The sequence below is a fragment of the Sarcophilus harrisii genome, chromosome 4 (assembly GCF_902635505.1).
Source record: "Sarcophilus harrisii chromosome 4, mSarHar1.11, whole genome shotgun sequence".
In the NCBI taxonomy this organism is placed as follows: Eukaryota; Metazoa; Chordata; class Mammalia; order Dasyuromorphia; family Dasyuridae; genus Sarcophilus; species Sarcophilus harrisii.
The window spans coordinates 158,856,803-158,878,802 of NC_045429.1; the positions used below are offsets into that span (position 1 = coordinate 158,856,803).

The 22,000-nt window shown below is 36.0% G+C and overlaps 1 protein-coding gene across 7 annotated transcripts in view; it reads left to right on the forward strand.

Annotated features, from left to right (window-relative positions):
• Nucleotides 1-22,000, forward strand: part of MAP7 (microtubule associated protein 7) — a 237,560-nt gene that overhangs the window by 40,349 nt on the left and 175,211 nt on the right. The gene's annotated exons all lie outside the window — the stretch shown is intronic.

Sequence of the window (22,000 nt, forward strand, 5' to 3'; positions counted from 1 at the left end):
TAAAATTGATAGTCATTTAAAGTAATTTTTTAGTTTCAAATTTCCTCCTTTTCTCCCTCCCCACCCCTTGAAAAGGCAAGCATTTTGACATAGATTATACATGTACAGTCAAAGTATTTAACTTTTGAGGATAACCTTGTTTCTGAATGTTTTTCTGGAAGGTAAAATATGCTGAGTGTGTGTATGCATATAGATTTATAGATATGTATGTATATATGGGTTGAGGAGGAGGGTTTGCTGCTCTTTACATAATGATGGAATATAACAGAAGCTTACCCAGCCAGTTGAGTCACTGTGTACTGCATCATGTACAGCCGTGTCTTATAGCCAGGACTCCTAGAGTTTTAATTACCACATAGAGAAGGCAGCATTTCAGAATTGTGACTTGAGTTTTAAGTTTTTAGCATGCTAGCTCTCTGCTCTGCTTCCTAAGTAATTTGTAAGTGCTTCTTTCTATGACTACATAAAGGATTGTCTTTTGGGATTCTTCCCTCCAGCATTAACCCGCAAGCTCCCAGATCTTTGTAGCAATTCATGTACTATATATATTCCAGTTGTTCCCCGAGTTATCACATTTTCCTCTTATACTTAATAGGGATGAAACCTGGAGTTCTGGTGGGAAAATATTTAAGCTATAGTAGACTAAAAGCTTAATCAGGATCCCATGTGTGAGAACTAGTGATTTTTCTGGTGCTTGAATGAATTATAATCTAGTTTACAATAAGACTGCTTTTTGCATTAGCACTGATGATTTTTAGTCCTTCATTTTAATCTCATTCAATGTGCTCCTGTGATATATAATCTTAATAGGCAGTCTTATTTAATATCTGGCATGGTTTTATCTGGGGACTTACTCTTATCTCCCTGCAGAATGACCTTGGTGATTTAACACTACTGTGAACAGAAGTTTGTTTATTTTCAGTCCCCTTGTTTCCCCGGGAGTTAGCAACATATTCTAGTTCAAAAAGCTGTTGACAATGAACTAAGCCCTTTAAACTTGTATTAGCAAATCATCTGGTCACCTAGGAATTGGTGACTTTCAAAATTAATGTTCATATGGATTTTATGGGATTGTTCCCATGGGGTGCTTTTTAAGAGTCATTCTTCTGATTTGTAGAGATTTTCCTTTGTGTGCCCTTGGGGCAGTGGTTCATGAGAATGGCACTTTTTATTCTTAGTGCAGTATGATCCTTTTCTATAGATTTTTCTCTCCTTGATACCAATCCTCGTTACTATTATGTTTATGTCATTTTGAAGAGGAAAGAACAAGAATGTTTAAAAAAGAAAGAAAAGTATTCTCTACAAATATATTCTCTTTGCATTGATTTATTATAGTAGCTTAGGGAAATAAGAGACTTTAATTATGGGCTGGGGTGTGTGTGGGGGGGTGAGACAGTTCTCCAATCTGCCACTTCTTCCTCTTCTCCCTCTCCCCCAAAAAGATGGGAAGTCCTTTCCTTGCTCATTAAAAGCTGGATCTCTTCTGAACTGATCTCTAAATATCTTACAATAACATATGCCAGCAGATCTTTGAGTGAGAATTCAAAGAAAAGATATTTAGTATTTTATCTAGTTAAAGATGGGTATTCTCTGAATTCTTAAGAGAAACAATTGATTAGTCTAAGGTCATAGTTTCTGATCATACTATATGAAAGAAAATGTTAGTCCATGAAGAAGTGATTTTATGAACTTTGGCATATTCACTAAAAATATTCCTGTCTTCACTGGCACTAATTAAGGCTACACCCCTAGATAATTGATATGGGATCATGGGATCAAAAATCTAGAGCTGGGCGGAACTTCTGGGGTCATCTAGTTCAACTCTCATTTTCAGTTAAAGAAACTGAGGATCAGAGAAATGAAGTGACTTGTTACTTTGCAGAAGGGAAACTCTAGATCAGTGAGTTACCCCACAACAGCAGGTGGAAAATTTCAAATATTTCCTTCTCCAGTTTGTAGCTTTTTTTTTTTATCAAGTGATAAGTGTTATTTTGTTTTGTTTTTTAAATTTCCTGCTAGCTTTCTTTTACCTGTAGTTTTTCTCTATAGCTCTTATAGGATGCTTGAGTTCTCAACTATAATTCTCAAAACAGACCCAGATGACCTAATGGGATTTTTTTTTTTTTTAAGATTAGTGATCAAAAACTTGTTTTCTTTTCTACCAGTTTCCCAGCCTAGTCAGACAAGCTTGTCTAAACCTAGTTTCCATAACTGATATCTCTTTCCATTATCAGTCCTGGAAATAAAAGAAGCATGATAACTAAATTGAAAATACTAAAGGGCTTCTATCCAGGGATGCATTGTGCGTCTGTTTTAATGATGAATTGTAGCTTTCCCAGGTAGCCTAAATGAAAGGTGACTACTTAGAATAAATTTTTTAAAGTAATGCTTCTAATAGCTTTAGACACCCCCGTCCTGCCCCAATTGACTGTTTTTAAAGGTACCTATTTCCACTTCAGGATTGGAACTGGATCTTTGATTTCATTGGCCTAAAGGACTTTCTTAACTCCTCTTGTAGAGCAAGCTCCTTGTATCAACACAAGTGGCCACCTTCTATGTACCTTATGGTCTTAGAGTCTTGCTCAGTGGTTATCCTTAAGTGATTTGCTCAGAGTTTTACAGCTGATATAAGTCAGAGGCAGCCATTCTTTCTGTAGCTAATGCTGAGTTGATCTACTATACTATAATGCTTTTCATTTGTAATTCATTGTGTCTTTTAGAGTGAGTGAGTTGATATAATTTGATAAATATTTTTGTAAAGGCTACCTATAGCCAGTTAAGCTATAAATAAATTCCTTGTCTTTGTTTTTTAAAAGAATCACTTCTCAGAGATTCATTATTTTATCACTGTGGATATAGACTCCACCAACGTAGATTACATCCTTTCTTCTCCCTCAATCTACAGTTTCATGAATTGCCCTGGCCCCAAAAATTCATTATCTTATGGCCAACCTTGTCAGAATAAGCCACTTTGAACTTAACTGGGTTACAACACCTACTATAGACTACAATACCCACAATCCATCCCTGTACTTGTATTCTATTTGGTTTGGGACCTATCGAATTCTGCAGCTGTAACCTTGGTGAACTGAGTCACCTTGAGATATAATGAAGAGTCAAAAAGGCTTTCACATATATTGTCTTAATCATATGGCATATAAAATAGTAATAGTTTTAGGTTAATATGTTAGAATCTCTCTGCTGTGCTTTTGGGGGGTGGGGGAAGTACTTGATATGGCCAAATTTGGGACTGACAGCCCTATGGATATTTCTTTGGTACTTTAAAGTCTATGGTAGGAGATGTGGCTTATAAATAGACTTCTGAGTGCTTGTAAACTACATTATAAGACTTTAGAGGGCAGGACTTGAGGGTTTTGTTGTTCTTTATAATCTTTGTACTTTGTAGTACCCTGCTTATTTATTGAACCAAAGAAGCAAATTGACCAAATTTACATGCCTTCATGTGAATGTTGCCTTCCAGATAATCAGTCTAGTCATGTTGCCATTGCTCAGAATATTTCTTTGTAGTTTGTTTTGAATTGGTTTATAGAGTGAGCTGCACAAGAGATTGATTTAATTCAACATTTATTGTATCTACTGTGTGCCAGGGTCTGAGTCATGGTAGTCAAAACTTGAGGTTTCAAATATTCAATACCTTTTACAAAACATTAAAATACCCTCCAGATAAAAGTCTTCCTCAAGGTGATAAAAAGCATATGAAGATAAAGTCCAGTAAAAGTCACTCTTAGAGAAGTTAAAAGCAAAGAATAATTAGGTTCCCTGGGAGTCTCTGGAGCTTCCTCCAGTCTTAGAACTCACTTTCTTAAGCCAAGAATCTATAGTCACTGCCATCAAACAGCTTACATTTTACTGTTTTTGATTGTTTGATTGATTTGATTTGGGGGGAAGGGAAGGACCTGGATATGTGATTTCAACGGCATATTAATAACCTAATCTGGGAATTCCCTCCTTAGCTACATATCACAATCTTTCTATAACAGAGTTATTCAGAGTCTCTAGGGTACCAACAGGTTGCAATTTATCCCTAATTATGCAGGCAATATGTGTCAGAGGCAGACCTTGAATCCTGATCTTCTTGTCTCTAAGATGGTACTTGTATCTTCTCATCTAATAATAATAATTTATATTTGTATAACACTTACTGTGTGCCAAGCACTGTTGCTAAATGCTTTAAAATTATCTTATTTGGTACTCACAATAATCAGTAGTTCCATTTTAAAGATGAGGCACTGAGGGAAATAGAGACAAGTGACTGGATTAAAGTCATACAGTTAGTAAGTATATGAGGTCAAATTTGAGTGTTGGTCTACCTGACTCCAGGCCCAGAACTCTATCCACTGACACCACCTAGATGCCCCTAATCTATTTTGTCCCCCATAATAACAGTGCCCAAACTGATTCCCTATCACATGTGCCAAAATTGTCTTTGGGTGGCTTTTGGCTGTTTTTTTCAAGGGATAAAGATTAACTTATTTAAGTGATATACTATAGACTGTGAAGACAATTCCTAAGAAGCTCTGGAAAAATTATGAAGAATGGGCAGCATTAGGTCCTTTTGTCCCTTTTCTAGTATAATGACTTTCAGTCAATTTTGGCAAGCTAAGGTGAGTATCACTATTTGAAAGACTGTAGTAGTTGACTACTGTGTTACTATGAATGCTAATCCTCTGTCTTTCTACCCCACCTTTTTGCTGCCTATCAATTAACTGCCAGTTAGTTTGGGAAGAGAAGTAAAAACTGCCTCAGGATTGTGGTAGAACACTTCCTGTGAAACTGTAGGCATTCTTTTCCATGTTGTTAAAGTGTTGTATATTTCTGGAACCTGCACTGACTTTTTTTGGCTCACTTGCTGGAAAGGTAGAGTTTCTTGCCTGTTAAAGCTTCCAAATGAAATGTTAGCTGCCATTTACCATTTATATTCCCATTGGACAGGTGATGATCCAGCAACTGTAATGCCCTCTTTGTAAGTCATGGGTCTTTTTTTGTTTGCAGAGAGGTCTTATGTCAAGAAGTGTGAATACCACTCTAGATTCATTCACACACAACATTTCCTTGTTTCTTTTCCTCTTTTGTCCTATTGGTCTCAGACTATTGTCTCTTTCCAGTGTCCTTATTTGTGCTATTTCAGGAACTAGGTAAAGCTTTGTAGCAGGAAAATTTAACAGCTGATAGACTAAAATTATTATTTTTTAAAAGAACAAGAAATTCAACAAGCCCTGTCTGTATAAAGGAAACATTGAACCCAAAGTCAACTAGATAACTCACCTTTTGAAAAATGACCCAAATATAAACTTAAAAAAATAGAATTTACAAGTAGATGTTTATTTAAAAGAAAAAAAAAGACATAGTATAGAGTGTATCAGAGATAAGAGTGACATAGTGATATGTACTAAGAGATGGAGGGGCCATAGAAACCCCCTAGAACAACCTAAATTTCTCTACAACATACATAGTTAATAGTGACCCACCCTTTGCTAGTAGATCTTAAGTAAGGAAAAACTTGCTCCCTCTTTAAGACAGTCCCTTCTATTTTTGGAGAGATTGGAGTACTAGGAAGTTGTTTCTTTTTCCCTTATATTAAGGTCAAATATGCTTCTTTACAACTTCTAGCCAACATGGGCTAGCTTTGCCCTCTGGAGCCAAATAGAAAAAACTTATTCCCATATCCACATCTCAGTCTTTCAGACATTTGAAGATACCTATCATGTCTCTGCTAAGTCCTTCCCTTTTACCGACTAAAAGCAACTTCAATTCCTTCAACAGATCCTATATGATATGATCATCAAGCCTTTTGTTGTCCTGGTTGTTTTCCTCTGGATACTTTCCAACTTATCAACATCCTTCCTGAAATTTGGTACCCAGAACTGAATGCAATATTTCAAATGTGACCTTAACAGGACAGAATACAGTAGAATTGTCCCATCCCCCCCTCCAATACTTCACGCCAACCTCAGTCTCTAAACAATATTCCTCTCTGTTGTAGCTGAAGATTGCTGAAACAGTATTTTATTGGTGGTTCTGCATAGTACTTTTGACTTATATTGAGTTGTCAAACTTTTGTTCTCAGTATCTCTTTTAAAAATTGAGAATCTGTCCAAAGAATTTTTGTTTATGTGGTTTATATTCACAGATATTTACTATATTAGAAGTAAAAACCAGTTTTAAATTTGCAGACCCTCTGAAAGTTTTCAGAGATCCCCAAGATTCTTGTAAACCAAATTTTGAAAACCACTGGATTAGTGAATAACATCCATGTTACTGCCTTTCTTTGTTCTGGTAAAGAAAATGCTTAATGAGTGCAAGTGAAAGAGGAGAAGAATGGAACAGCTGGGCAGCACAGTAGAGAGAGAGCTGGGCTGAGAGTCAGGAACACCTTACTAACTGTGGGAGCCCAGGCAAGGTACTTAATCGAGTTTGCCTCAGTTTCCTCCACTGTAAAATGAGCTGGAGAAGGAAATGGCAAACTACTCCAGTGTCTTTGCCAAGAAAATCTCAAATGGGGTCATGGAGAATAAGACATGACTGAAATGGTTAACAAAAACAGCAATGATATACAAGGTACTATACTTTATTTGCTTTATTTGCATTTCAGTTGTTCTTTGCAATAATCCTATAAGGGGGATGCTATTATTATCCTCCCTTTACAGCATCCAAAGGCAGAGGCAGAGAGATCCTTTTAAGTGACTTGCTCAATCTACATCTAGACTTATATCTTGTAAGTTTTTGAAGCTGTATTTGAACTGAGATCTTCCTGACTTCAAATCCAAAACTATATTCACTGTGCCATCATAAGGCAAAGTAGGATTTAACCTATCGCATAACCAATTTTTTTTTGGTCTTTATGAATTTTACTGTGCTATAATTGAAGTAAATAACTTTCTTTAGACCTATGTTGACATGTTTCATTAGTTTTTTATATATATTGGAATAGTTATGTATACCTCAACACCAGAAGCAAATAAGATAATAATGGTTTCCCAAATGATAACTTGTGCATCCTATTTACTGGAAGGTTATGGTCTATACTTGAATATCCATTTGCACTAAGATCAGCATATCTCTAAAAAGCAAACAAATTAGATCCTCTGTTGTCTCTTTTGGTGTGGGAGTGAAGGATAGAATCTTGCTGATGTTCTTTTTTCATGTCTTACATTTAGTTGAAAATGATACCCCATATAAAAAGTGATTTTTTAAAAATACAATCTGTATTTCTTCAAATAATATTGAGTTTAACCTCGGTTTTCTCCTAGGGGAAATCCTGGGACCATTAGTTTTGGGGCTCTAATTAGATTGACAACTTTCAAGTGTTTCAGACTAAAAAATAGGAAGACTTCTCACATTATCCAAGAACTAAGTTCATTGGTCCAAAGCATGACAAGACCAGAAGTCAGGAAGTAAGACTAGACTCTTCAATTCTATTCAACAATTATTTTTAAAGCATCTTCTTTAAGCAAGGCAAGCCTTGTGCTGTGCGCTAGAGATACAAAGAGAAAAAGAAAGCAATCCCTAATTTCAAGCAAATTACTTTCTTTGGGTAGAAAGTGGGGTGGGCCAGAGATATGATATATCCACAAGTTACTGAATACAAAGTATGTGTAAATTAACTCAAAATAGTTTTAAGAATACATTAGTAATTGGGGGCGATCATGAAAGATCTTTTGGAGGCAGTGATGAGTTGTCCCGTGAAAAAGGCAGGGATTCTAGGAAGTGGAGGAGAAAAAGAAATGATACCTGACTAGATTGCTCAGTGGATTGAGAGCTAGATGTGGACTCAGGCAATCTGAGTTCAAATACAGATGTAAACATGTGTGATCCTGGGCAAGTCACATAAATCCTGTTTGCCTCAGTTGTAAAATGGGTTTGACAATAGTACTTTCCTCCCAAGATCATTTTGAGGAGCAAATGGGATAATTGTAAGTGCATAGCATAGTCCCTAGCACATAGTGAGCTCTATAAATATTAACTATTGCTGTTATTGTTGTTGATAAACATTTAAAATACCATGGCTTAATCTGCATGTTCCACTAGCTGCCCTGACTGAATCATAGCATATAGGGCTGAAAGAAGATTTAAAATCTAGTCCAGAGGTTCTTAATCCTTGTATTCTGTTAAGGACCCCTTGATAGTTTGGTGAAATTCATCTCATTATGGTGTTTTTAAATGCAGGGTTTAAAATGAATAGAAGTGAAAAGGAAACCAAATAAATTGAAATGTAGTCATCAAAATTGTAAAAAAAATATTTTTTTTGATATAGTAATACATGTGTTTCTTTATTAATGCATTAAATACCATTTTAAAATACAGGGTGTCCCAAAAGCTCTACTGCAATCTTAAGTTTTTGGTAGCTTAAGACTCTAGGTCAGTGGTTCTCAACCTTTTGTTTTCAGTATTTTTATCCTATTAAAAATTATTGAGGATCTCTCCAAAGAGTTTTTGTTTATCTGGATTATATTTGTAGACATTTACCATATTGGAAATAAAAACTATTTTTGAATTTGTAGACCCTCTAAAAGGGTTTCAGAGATCCCCAGGATTCTCTAGACCGTACTTTAAGAACCACTGCTCTAGGTGTATCCTTTATCAGGAGTGGGGAACCTTTTTTCTGCCAAAAACCATTTGAATGTTTATAACATCATTCAAAAGCCACACAAAATTATCAATTTATAGAACTCAAATAGTGGGAGGTTGTTGTACTTACCTTTCAGCTGATCATTGCCTGCATTGCTGTGAATGATTTCACAGGCCTTATGTGGCCCATGAGCTGGATGTTCTCTACCCCTGTCTTATATGGTCAATGTAAATTTTATTTTTAAATATCACCATGGAGGCTGTTGTTGCTTAAATTATCATCTAAAATTTGATTAGTAAATAGTAAAATATTGAATTAATGTTAAAATATTAATTAAAATATTAAAACTGTAAAATGATATTTGGCAAGACAATGCATGCATTATATTGGAGAATATTAAATATAAAGGGAAGCTAGAAAGATATACTTGCCCCCTTGTATGGTTGAAGGTAGGTTGAGACCTGAAGCTGAATAATATACCCAAAATTGGCCTATTAAAGCCATTCATTGTGGTAGAGCCCATTTTCAGGTATAAAGAAGAAAAGGAGGGGACAGCCCCTGGAGAGTGCAAATGGCATGGCTGGAGATATCCAGGAATTGATAATGCTCTTTATGTTAACTCAGTTTCTTATTAATGTGTTTAATAAGTGTTTAATAATAAAGTGTTTACAATAATATATATATTTTATAATATATATAATATATTATATATAAATTATATAATATATATAATAATAAAGTGTTTAATAAGAAGAAAACAATATTTAAAGAACAAAAACAGTAGCAAAGAAAACTAGGGCAAAGTTGTAGTGTCTGTAAATTTCCAGGATGTTATTGTTCCTCCCCCAGAATGCTTTCAGTCACACTCACACAGTTGAGATAGCTAAACTACCTCCCAAAACACACACACACACACACACACACACACACACACACTCACACACACTCGCATTGATACACACACTTTCTCCCCCCTCTCTGTTTCTCTTTCCTTCCCTCCCTTCCTCTCTCTCTCTGTCTCTCTGTCTCTGTCCTTCTATCTTTATCTCTTTCTGTCTCTGTGTCTCTCTCTGTATCTGTCTTTGTCTCTCTCTCTCTGTCTTTGTATCTCTGTCTTTGTCTCTTTCTCTGTCTCTTTGTCTCTCTGTGTATCTCTGTGTCTCTCTCTGTCTCTGTCTTTCTCTGTCCTGTCTCTGTCTCTCTCTCTGTGTTTCTCTGTCTTTGTTTCTTTCTCTTTCTCTGTCTCTGTCTCTCTTTGTCTCTCTGTCTTTCTCTGTCCTGTCTGTCTCTCTATCTCTGTCCTGTCTCTGTCTCTCTCTCTCTGTCTCTATGTTTCTCTATCTGTCTCTTTCTCTCTCTCTCTTTGTCTCTCTGTCTCTGTGTGTATGTCTGTCTTTGTCTCTTTCCCTCTCTCTCTTTCCCTCCCCCTCTCTCCACCCACCCTTCTCCCTCTTTGGACAAATGCCATTTTCTACCTCCTGCTCACCCTCAATAGGAGAGTTTGGGAGCACAGGGACTATTTTTCATTTTGTCTCTGTTTTCACCGTCTCGCATAATGCCGTGCACATCACAGATGCTTAGAAATGATTGTTGCCCTGGCTTGGATTTTCAGGCCAGTGTCAGGCCAGGTATAGACCAGAAGTGCTCCGTGGCATGTAGGTTAGTCACCCAACACCCTATAATTTTGTGACAGTAAATGAAGGGAAAGACATGGCCATTATGTCAGAGTCCAATTGTGCCTCTCCTGCTTGTTGTGTTAGAGGTGCTTATGGGAGGGAACCTTTTAAGCCATGGGATTTGTGGAGCTAGTGAAACCTTCCTGGGTCTGCTGAGTCTCAGAATGCCTGCAGCCCACCAGCTGTGATTCTTGGTGATGTTGGAAGTCAAGCCACAAAGAATGGTTTTCACCCTCTCCTGGGTCAGGCAACTCTTTGCCTTTGCTAATTTTCTTCTCGTCTTTGAATTATATCAGAATTAGAAGGTTGGGATTTCAGTCTGTGAAATGAGAGAATCACAGGCCTTAGGTCAGTGGTTCTCAAACTTTTGTTCTCATAATCTTTATACTATTAAAAAGTATTGAGGATCTGTTCAGTTTTTTTTTCAATGTGGGTAATATTTGTAGATATTTACCGTGTTAGAAATAAAAACTAACTTTTAATTTGAAGACTCTCTGAAAGAGTTTCAGAGATCCCCAGGAATCTCTAGATCACACTTTGAGAACCACTGCCTTAGGTCATACTCATGTTTTTTTACTTTAGTTGCATCTCATCCATTCAAATAACTGCAGTGATTTTTTTTTTTTTCTCTCTAACATACATGTGGCCATCAACAAACCTTGTAAGGGAAATCATTATCACTTTACTATGATAGCAATTGTAGATAGGCTATTTCTCCCCTTAATTTCACTAACTTTTACTTTGATGGTATTTTCTATTTTTCTGTTGAACAAACATGAGGTTCAGAGAAACCATTTTGAAAAACATAAGCATATGCTGTGCTCTGGTATATCACTGTTAGGTAAAGGATAAATGTGATAGCTGAGAATTACTAATACACTGGGAGAGATAGCAAAAGCAGATATGAAAAGTACTCAGGAAGAATTCCTATATTTTTCAAAGGCTTAAAGCTGACGATCCTAGAAACTTTAGTTCTGCTCTGGGTGTGTTTGTGTATGTATGTATGTAACATACACATATAAATATATTTATGTAAATATATAAATATATATTGAACATAAGTACCACATAAAATTGGCATTTTCTCATACTTAGCAGAACAGAAAGAGCTTGTATACAAAATTATAAATCTTTTATTTGTGGCTACCTTTTCTTTTAAATATATAATAAATTCAACATATAAATTCAAAGCTGCCCTGTTTTCTGTCCCTTCTCTTCCTTTCCTCTTTTCCTTCCCTTCTTCCCTCTTCCTCTACTTCTTTACTTTTCCTTTCCCTTCCCTTCGTTTTCCCTTGTCCTTCCCTTTTGCCCCATTTTCTTTTACCTTTACTTTTCCTTCCCCTTCTTCCATTTCCCTCAATCTCTCTTCCTCCCATCCAGTACCAATTTAAAACAAAACAAAATCCTTGTAGAAAACAGTCAAGCAAAACAAAATTGCAGATTGACCACATCCACAATATCCATCACTTCTCTATCAGGAGGTGTGGGTAGTATGTTCCTTCATATCTCTGAAGTCATAATTTGTCATTTCATTGATAAGAATTTTCAAGTCTTTCAAAATTGTTATTTACATTTTTGTTATTGGATAACTTTTTCTCTTGGTTCTTTTCCTTTCAATCTGCATCAATTCATGTAAGCGCCTGTTTGTGTTTTTTTTGCAATAGTCTGTTATATTAGAATATATTAATTCTGTTATATACATATGCTATATGTATATATTCTGTAACATATATACACTATAATTTTTGAACAATTCCCTAATTGTTGGATACTCTAAGTTCCAATTCTTTGTTGTAACAAAAAGATCAGTTATTCTGTTTTTAGAAAGAGTTGATTTGCTTTTCTAGTGGGTTCTTATTGAACCCAGAGGGATTTACTAGATTCAGGTATTTGAAAGATAGAAATAAAGTCTGGAGGTATAGTTGGGAAGACTATTATAATACATTCCAGGAACCAGGACTGTTCCTTGAGCTCAGGGCAGGTCCAGAGAAATAGCTGCCCTTGCATGACAGTGTGACAGTGGTTTTTGTAATGAAGATCTTTATTCACTAGGTGCTGCACTGAGATTACCTATTCATGCCACATAAGGGCATTTCAGTCTTCAGATTCTGGTCATTCTGTAATGACCTGATTGACTCAAATTGCATGAGAGGCAAAAGCTTCCATTTCCCATAAGTTCTCTGAACTTCCTTATCTCCCTGTGGGAGATTCCCCACTCTATTCCCCCATCTCTCACTCCTCTGACCTATGTCACTACAAACATATTTGTTGTTCAGAGAGTTATGGAAGTATGCCCTCCATTCTGAGGCCAGTCCTTTACTAGTCTATTACTATTATAAACCATTGAGTTGTGAATTGGGGCAAAAACTGTGTTAAAGAAATATCCTTTTTGCTCTTCAACTTATTCAGAATTATTTTTGTTTTTAGTGTTACCAGTCTTAAGTGTATTCCTCTTTGCATTGGGAAGTACTCTATAGCAAGAGATGACACTGATTTAGCAAAATCCAGTATGTAATTCTCTTGGGTACCCCACCCATTCCTGGGCACGTCATCTAACCACCTTTGGAAATTTCCTTTTATACATCTCTTTTATAATGTTGCCTTTCCTTCAACCTAGACGCTTTGTTTACAGATGGCAGAAAAACTGGTTTCTTTGAATAGGCAGATCCTTTCTGTCAGATGAGTGAAATGTACGCAATGAGCCTTTATGATTATAAGATCATAGGTCTAAGTTAGAATGGCTCTCAAATTTTCAGTATGAATCCCTACTATATAAATATATGTAAATAAATATAATATATAAATATATTATGTAAATATCAGCACTTAGAACAGCATCTGTCACATAGTGGGCCCTTAATACATGTTTATTGACTATTGTTGATTGATAATGAAGTTTGTACTTTGAGGTTTAACAATAGGCAAATGTGGACCCACTTTTTTAGTTATAAGATTGTATCAACCTCTGATTTACTGAATTAAAGAGTCTTAGATATCACTACTACATTGATCTTTCTTTCCCCTATTTCTCCCAAGTTCTTCCTCTAAGTTTCTTTCCAAAGTAGCCATTTGGCCATTTAAGTCCAGTCTTTCCTATTCCTTGATCATACCCAGTGGTATGTTCTAATATGATTTAATTTAGCACCCTAGACCATATTAGCATTACTTAGGTTTAAGTCTCCAGAGAGTAGTATATTAGACAAAATAGTTGTAAAGTCAATAATATGACGAGAACTTCTCTGATATCATGAGATCCTAGTTTCAGAACTGGGAGAGACTTTAGAGGCCATGAGAAAACTGAGACTTAGAGAAATTAAATAACTTGCCCAAAGTCTTAAGCCTCAGAGGCAGAATTTGAACTCATTTTCTCTGAACCCAGAATGAATAATCTTTTGAAAGTACCACATTGCTTCAGAACTTCCTTATCGGAAGAGCAAGTTTCTTTCCAATGAAAGAAGCTATGTTTTGTAGGGAGAAAGTGAAAGAATGCTATTATAAGGACCTGTAGTAATTGCTTTTTCTAATTAAGTTTCACAAGTCAGAATTAAAGGAAAGAAACAAAGGAAGGAAGATTTGAATTTTTTTTTTTCTGCTTTTGATGTTAATTTGGGAAAAGGAAGAACACCAAGAATTGAGTTTGATGGATTGCTTTAAAGAGAGATGTCTAAATAGAAACCATAACAGTTTATCCATGATAATTGATTTCCTGACATATTAGTATAATTGTCTTTTACGTAAGAGGAATTCATCAGTACTTAAGCTGTCTGTGTGCCTACCTCCTCTCCTGCTTTCTTTATTGTCATCATCTCTTAGACTATCTCTGATGAGATTCTGGATAATTATGTTTGTTTTGCTTTATTTAGGTTGTTTTCCTACTCTCAAAGGATTTTTTTTAAACGCAGTTTGCTTCTTTCATCACTATCTTACCCCAAATAGAACCCTTTGTTGTAACAAAACGAATATAGTCAAACAAAATAAATAAACACATTGTGAGCCAAGTTTTCTCATCTGGAAAATGAAAGGGATTGAACTAGAAAATCTCTCATCTTCCTTGACCTGGAATTCCATGACTCTTTGAACTTTAGAACTAGAGACATGTGCCAAATAACTTATTTTATTGCATAAGATGTAAGCTGTGGAGCCATTTACAATAGATATGAATGCTTTTTCTTTCTATAGTTGTGGGAAATTAGTGTTTCTGGAAAACATTTTTTTATTTCACAAACTTGCTTTGGTCTCAAAAACTGAGTAGAGAGATCATATTTATCTAATGCTCCTCATCATCCATTACCTGGAATTTCTTTTCCACAGCTTATGAGCCCCAAATCTCCCTCTATTACCCTTTACTCTCTTTTACTCACCCCCATATATGATCAGTTGGCAAGACCTATCAGTTTTACCTTTGTTACATCTCTTGAATAAGCCCTCTTCTGCCCTCATCACCTCATACATGGACTATTGAAATAGTCTGCCACAAGGTAGCTCTGCCACAAGTTTCTCCCCTACAATATTCCTTCTTCACTTAGTTGTCAAAGTGATCTTCTTAAAGTGTAGTTCTGACCATGATACCCCTGTCCCCTTCTCAGTAACCTTCAGTAGCTCTGTATCACTTCAAGTATCAAATATAAAATCCCCTGGTGTTCATAACCTGCTCCCCACCAACTTTTCAGTCTTCTTACACCTTCCACTCCCCTCCCTGCTCTTCTATACATTCTTTGATTTAGTGATACAGGCTCATTTGCTGTTCTTTGAACACAATGCTCCTCTCGACTCCAGACAATTTGTGGCAGTTCCCTATGTTTTGAAGTGCTCTCTCCCTTTTCATCTTTATCTCCTCCTACCTTCCCTGACTTCCTTCTATTCCTAGTTAAAATCCTACTTTCTACAGGAAGTCTTTCCCAATCCTTCTTAATTTTACTGCCTTTCCTAGGTTTATTTTTTCCATTTCCATTTTATATAGCTTGTTTTTACATAAGTATTTGTCTGTTGCCTTCCTCAATACATCATGAGTTCTTTAAGAGGAGGGACTGTCTTTGATTTTTCTTTGCATTCTCAGCATTTATCACAGTGCCTAGTACATTATGTAATTGTTGTTCAGTTGCATCCAATTCTTGATGATCTCATTTGGGGTTTACTTGGCAAAGACACTGGAGTGGTTTGCCATTTTCTTCTCCAGATCATTTTACCAATGAGGAACTGAAGCACACAGGATTGAGTGACTTGCCCAGGATCACACAACTAATAAGTGTCTGAGGCCACATTTGAATTCAGAAAGAATCTATTAAATTCTAGTCCAGACAACATTGTACCCATTCTACTTGTCTTGTGATTGGCTCTTAATAATTATTTATTGATTAACTACTCCAATCATACTAAGTCCTGTTGCCAAGGGTTCCGTGTTCTAAATCATCCCTTTTCTTTCCCTAGGCAAGTCAAAACTCCTGTTCTCTTGCTTCACACAAACCTCAGAACCACCCCCTTTAATGGAAAGCAGTAAGAACTTTGATTTTTCTACTTAAGGAAGTTACTTATAAAGTAACCCATGATGCAAGTTGCCCTCTTCTCATCTATTTGGCTGTCAATGAAAGACCAAGCAAAGGGGAAAGTGCCAGCCCAGTTGGCACCTCATATCTATTCTGCTCCCAAATCTGGAGGAGCAGCATGGGTTTGGATTGTACGTAGAATTAAGAAGTGACCTTAGAGAGCATTGGGTTCAGTGTTCTCACTTTACAAATGAGGAAATTGGGGCAGGGAGAGGTTAAATGACCCATTCAGAGTCATATATCCAGTATGTATCTCAGGCAGGATTTCAATTCAAATCTTTCTGAAATAAGCCTAATGTCCAATCTCTTAACTATAACATGAAAAAGTGAATCTTCTGCTGGAAATTGAGGCCAGGAATTTTCAAAAACATTCTATCTGATTCTGTTACCACCCCCATTTAACCCTAGAAATACTTGATTTAGCTGTATAAAAGAAATAGTCATTATGACAATTTAAAGAACCATTTGCTCTCTGTGGCTAATTATCATGCATAATATATCATGAAATTTATGTTATAAATTTAACCTGATTATAAAAGTAAAGTTATTATTAATTTGTTCCCAAACTTCTTAATGTTAATTATGTAGCACAATGGCCCATTTACAATTTTAAAAGAACTGGAACTGTGGTAAGTTTTTAACAATGTCTTCTTTGGAAAAACTGAACTTTGTAGTTTATTCTAAAAATGCCATTGGGAAAAATATGCCCTTTTCTCCCTTTTATTGAACTGGGATACATAAATTCCATTTAAAATGCTTTGAAAGGCTCATAAGTACCTATTAGATGTAATTTACCAGTCATTGCATTTTGCAGTTTCACAAAAAGGAACTTTTATAAAAATATAATTGCACTATACTTTCAGTGCTTGAATAATATTACTTGTTTAATCTCAGGTGATTTATTTAGGCTCTCTGAGCTTTTTTTCATGTATAAAGAAAAGAAGAGTTGGACTAGATGATCTCAAGTCTCTTTCAGCTCTAAAAGTCCTATAAACCAGAGCCACCTTTAAGACCTTAATAACAAACTCCCAGATAGAGCTGGAGGCTCTCTTTTCCATAGGAAATAGTATTCTGCCTTAAAGGACAGAAAAGCCTCCAACAAAAGTTGATTTGCCTGGGGTCACACAGCTGGTAAAGCATTTGAACTTAGGATTCATGCCATCATGCCATATAAAATGGCATCATGGTGGCAAGACCTCCCTTGGTGTGCTTCCTATGGCTCCTCTCTACTTTGGGGATTTGGGGCCAGGGAGGTCAAGGAGCTGCCATATTACACAGTTCCTACGTTATTCTCCCTGATTTTTTTTTTCTCCAGAGGAAATGCTATCTAGACCAAGCACCCCTCTCTTTCCCATTCTGTACTTATGAAATTGATTTCACCATTAGAATTTCAGTGGTGAACTGGATTTCATGAGTAATTCCTCTCTTAAGAAATTCAGCAAGTGATCATTAGTTTTTGCTTAAAGACCTGGTCCAGTAAAAGGAAAGCCTCTACTCTGGAATAGTGCTAATTATTAGGAAATTTTTCTTTATGTCAAGTTTTGTTTTGGGTTTGAAACACCCAACCATTGATCCTAATACTACTTTCTGGACCCAATCACAGAATAAGACTAATCCTTCTTTCATATGACAGCTTTTCAAATACTTGAAGGCTTGCTATCCCCCTGAACCTTTTCTTCAGACTAAGCTTCCAGGGAATCCTCATAAGGCATGCCCTTGAGGTCTTTTCACCATCATGGTTGCCTTTCTTTGGATACTCTCCAGCTTATTAATGTCCTTTCTAAAATATGGTACCCAGGAGTAAATTCAGATGGGCTATAACTGTGGTAGAATATCATGGGCCTTTCCCAGCCTGATTCCTGAAATCTGTGTTCCTCTTAATGGAATTCAAGTTTACATTAATTTTCTTGAATGTCATACCACATTGTTGACCTGTATTGAGCTTGAAATCCATTAAGATCCCCAGAATTTTTTTTCAGATAAACTGTTTATAACCATATCTTCTCTATTTTATATTTGTGAAATAGACTTCTTGCACCCAAATGTTAGCTTTTCTGTGTATTCTTATTAAATTTCATCTTATTCAGTTCAGTCTTTTTTAGAGTCTTCCTGCCATCTATTGTGTTATCCTTCCAGATTTTATATCCTGAAATTTGATAAATTTGATGTTGAATATGCTTTCATCATAGGCATATGTCTTTCTTATCAAATCATTGATTAAAATGTTAAATACCATATAGCCAAGTGCAGATCCCTAGAGAATTTCTTCCAACTTAACAATGAACTACTAATAATATTTGAGTCCAGTCATTCATCCATTTATAATTCCATCTAATGATATCATCAAAATCATTATCCTATCATTATCACCATCATTATCATAGCTAGCTAGCATTTACATAGCATTGTAAGATTTAAGAGTGTTACAAATATTAACTCATTTGATCCTCACAATACCCTTGGGAGCTAGATGCTATATTATTTTTACTATTTTAGAGAGAAAGAAACTGAAGAAGAAATTAAATGACATCTTCCAGGTCACACAGCAAGTATGTTTCTGAGGTCAGACTTGAATTTGAGTCTTCCCTACTTCAAGTTCTCTGCTGTGTCCACTGTGCACTGTCACCTAGATGCCCATATCCTCTCTCCCTCCTTCTCTTCTCTTCTCTTCTCTTCTCTTCTCTTCTCTTCTCTTCTCTTCTCTTCTCTTCTCTTCTCTTCTCTTCTCTTCTCTTCTCTTCTCTTCTCTTCTCTTCTCTTCTCTTCTTAGAGAATGCTTCAGACACAATCAATTCCTTCTCTGGGTATGGATAGGATTTTTCATTCTTAAGTCCTTCAGTGTAGTCATGGATCATTGTATTGCTAAAAATAGCAGATGATCATTAAAGAACATTGCTATTACTTTGTATACAGTATATTTCACTCTGCTTTAATTCATAGAAGATTTTCCAGGTTTTTTTTTTCCCTAAGAGCATCCTGCTTATCCTTTCCCATAGAATAATAATATTCAATCACAACCACATACCACACTTTATTGAGCCATTCTCCAATTGATGGGCATCCCCTCAATTTCCAGGTTTTTTTTACCCTGAGAAGAGAGCTCCCATGAATATTTTTGTACATATAGGTAATTTTCATTTTTTTTTCCTGTATCTCTTTTTGGTATTCATGCTTAGTAGTGGTGTTGTTAGGTCAAAAGATATACATGAATTTATAGCCCTTATATCTTTTGATCATTTATCAGTTGAGGCATGGCTTGTATGTGATTCAATTCTATGTTTGAGAAATGAGGCTTTATCAGAGAAATCTCCCTTCTTTTCTTAAAGAAAATCGTCTTTCTAAAATTTATTAAATAGAATTGAATACTGTATTTCTGATATTATTTGACCAGTCACATAAAGCAGAACTATTATTTCTCTAGTCCTGAAAATAATGCCTTTCTCATTGCAGAATGAGATTTCTTTAACTGTTGTTTGGATAACCTATCAAATTGTTGGGTCATTAAGCCTGAAGTCTATGAGAATTTCTAGAATAAGGCATATTCATATAAATTAGAATGTTGCAAAGTCATGTCATTTCTACCTCAGTATATCTTCTTAAGTGTCATTTAATGCATCTGCCACAGGTGTAACCCTGGTTCAGGCCCTCATCACCTCACATCTAGACTATTGCAATAGCCTCCTCATTGATCTTCCTACCTCAAGCATCTTCTCACTTCAGCCCATCCTCCACTCAGCTGCCAATGATCTTCCTATAGCAAGACCATGAGACCCCAGTACTCAGTAAATTCCCTTGACTCCCGATATCTCCTAGGAAATATAAATATAATATTCTCCACTTGACTTAATGCCTTTTACTTTTCTTTGGGAAGAAGAGAAATTAGGGATGCCTCCCACAGGAAAGGGAAATGAAGATGGACCTTAAAGGATTGTAAAGTTTTAACAAAAGGAGATTGATTGGCAGGGAGGGAGGAAGCATGTTTTATATTTAAGTTACAATTTGAATAAAAGCACAAAGTTTAAAAAAAAAAGTGCAAGATAAGTTTAGGGAATGATGAATAGTTTGGGACTGGAAAGTAGAATAGCGCAAGATAAAGCTGAAAAGATAAGTTCTGGAGCTTCTCAAGTGCTGTTCTGAGGAAAATGGACTTTATAACAAGCAATAGACATAGAAGGATTTTGAATAGAGGGGTGACATACAGGCTAACTATTGGCTTATTCTGGCAAGTAATGTTTTGGATAAATTGGAGGGCAGAGAAACTGAAGGTGGGAAGGCCTATCAAGCAGTTATTTCCATAGCCCCAGTCTGAGTTATTCCATATTGGAAAGAATGCCCAAGGTCACTTGCCTAGCCACTTGCAGGAGGAATGGAAAGGAGAATGGAAAAGAAAAGGCAAATATTTCAGTAATAGAGATAAGACAGTAGATAAAGGAGAAGGTAAAGGGTGGAGCAGCCTGCTGACTGGGGAGAATTGGGAGCTTCATCTGTTTTTCAAATTTAATTTGGATCTGGACCTGATTTCCATAATCAGATTTCAGCTATTAAGATTTTATGAATACTGCACAAGTTAAGCAGATGTTATCCCTATTCTCAAGATGATTTCCAAAATTTTTGAGTTGCCATCCTTTACTACTGTTTGATTTCACATATATAATTTCTTCTTAATTAAAAAAAATTAAGGTAAAAGAATATCATAGTATTCCTTAATACAATTGGAGAGACTCCATAATGTAAAATCAGAGTTAGCAATAGCATCTGTAACAGTTACACTACAAACCATCCAATCTGGAGAGCAGTGTTTTTTTGGAGGAGGATGAGAAACTAAGGGAGTTTTTCTGGCAATATTTTGAATAGAGTAACTAGTACACTGTGGCTATGCTCATTCTGTGGTCAAACAGCTTTTTTGCTAATCACAAGGATGTTTTAGGAACTTGATAGATGCTCTCCCCACTCCTCCAGAAGAAAGGTATGTTTGAAAAGCAAGAAATGGGCAAGTCCTTGGTCATGCGCTTTAACTTGGTAGGTTGCTTATCAAAGTACATGACTCATTCAGCAATCCTGCCCCCTCCCAATCAAAGGTTTATCCTCCAAATCTTTCTGTCACAGAAGTGAAACTAAGTGCAAGGAAGGTTGTAAAATTACAAAGGATAAGAAATTATGGCATCAGTTTCAGATTTATCATTCTATTCCTGTGGAGAAATATATCTTTGAAGGGAGAAAGGAAGAGGGACAAAATTAGTCAAAAGATGTTGAAAGGATATTTGTCACAGGAATTTTCTCAATGCCTATTTTCTGATGAAAAATTGGGGGAAAAAAATACCTAACTGCAGAGATATGTAATATTCTTTGTCATTGCTCACTAATAATGAATCACATGTCTGAATTGTTGGATCTATTTAATGAAAGCTTAATTAAGGATTAATTTCCCACTAACCTAGGGCTTTTTAAAAACAGTTTCAAATAAATACTGTTAAAAACATTAGAGGATGATGGCAAATGTATCAACTTTTAGTCGTTAGCAAATATCTTTAGTTCAACTATTAGAAACAAGTTTTATAATGAAAATGCCCTCTAAGTAATGTTTTCATTCAATCCATGTAATAGAGATGAGTTTGTCACTATTTATTGTGGTACACAATAGATTTAGAATCAAGAGATTTGTTGTTAAGTCATATATGATTCTTTTTGACATTGTGGACCATAGCATGCCAGTACTGGCCCCCGGGGATTTTGTTGGCAAAGATACAGCAGTGCTAGTTTGCCATTTCCTTCCTTCTCTGGTGGATTAAGGCAAACTTGAGGTTAAGTAACATGCTCAGGCTCAGGCTCACAAAACTAATAATCTGAGGTCAAATTTGAATACAGGACTTCCTGACTCCATCAATGCTCCATCCACTGAGCTACAGAGATAGCTGGTATCAAAAACTCTGAAACTTGCAATCTGGGCAAGACCTCTAAAACGTCAGTCTTCTCTAAAATGGTGACAATACCTGTTGTAACTACCTTCCCTAGTCTGTTGTGGAGATTAAATGAGATAATGTTCATAGTTCCTAGATTGCTCTATAAATCTTAATCACTCTCATTCTCTATTCCAGGGGCCCTCAAACTTTTTAAATAGGGGGCCAGTTCACTGTCCCTCAGACTGTTGGAGGGCCAGACTATAGTAAAAACAAAAACTTTGTTTTGTGGGC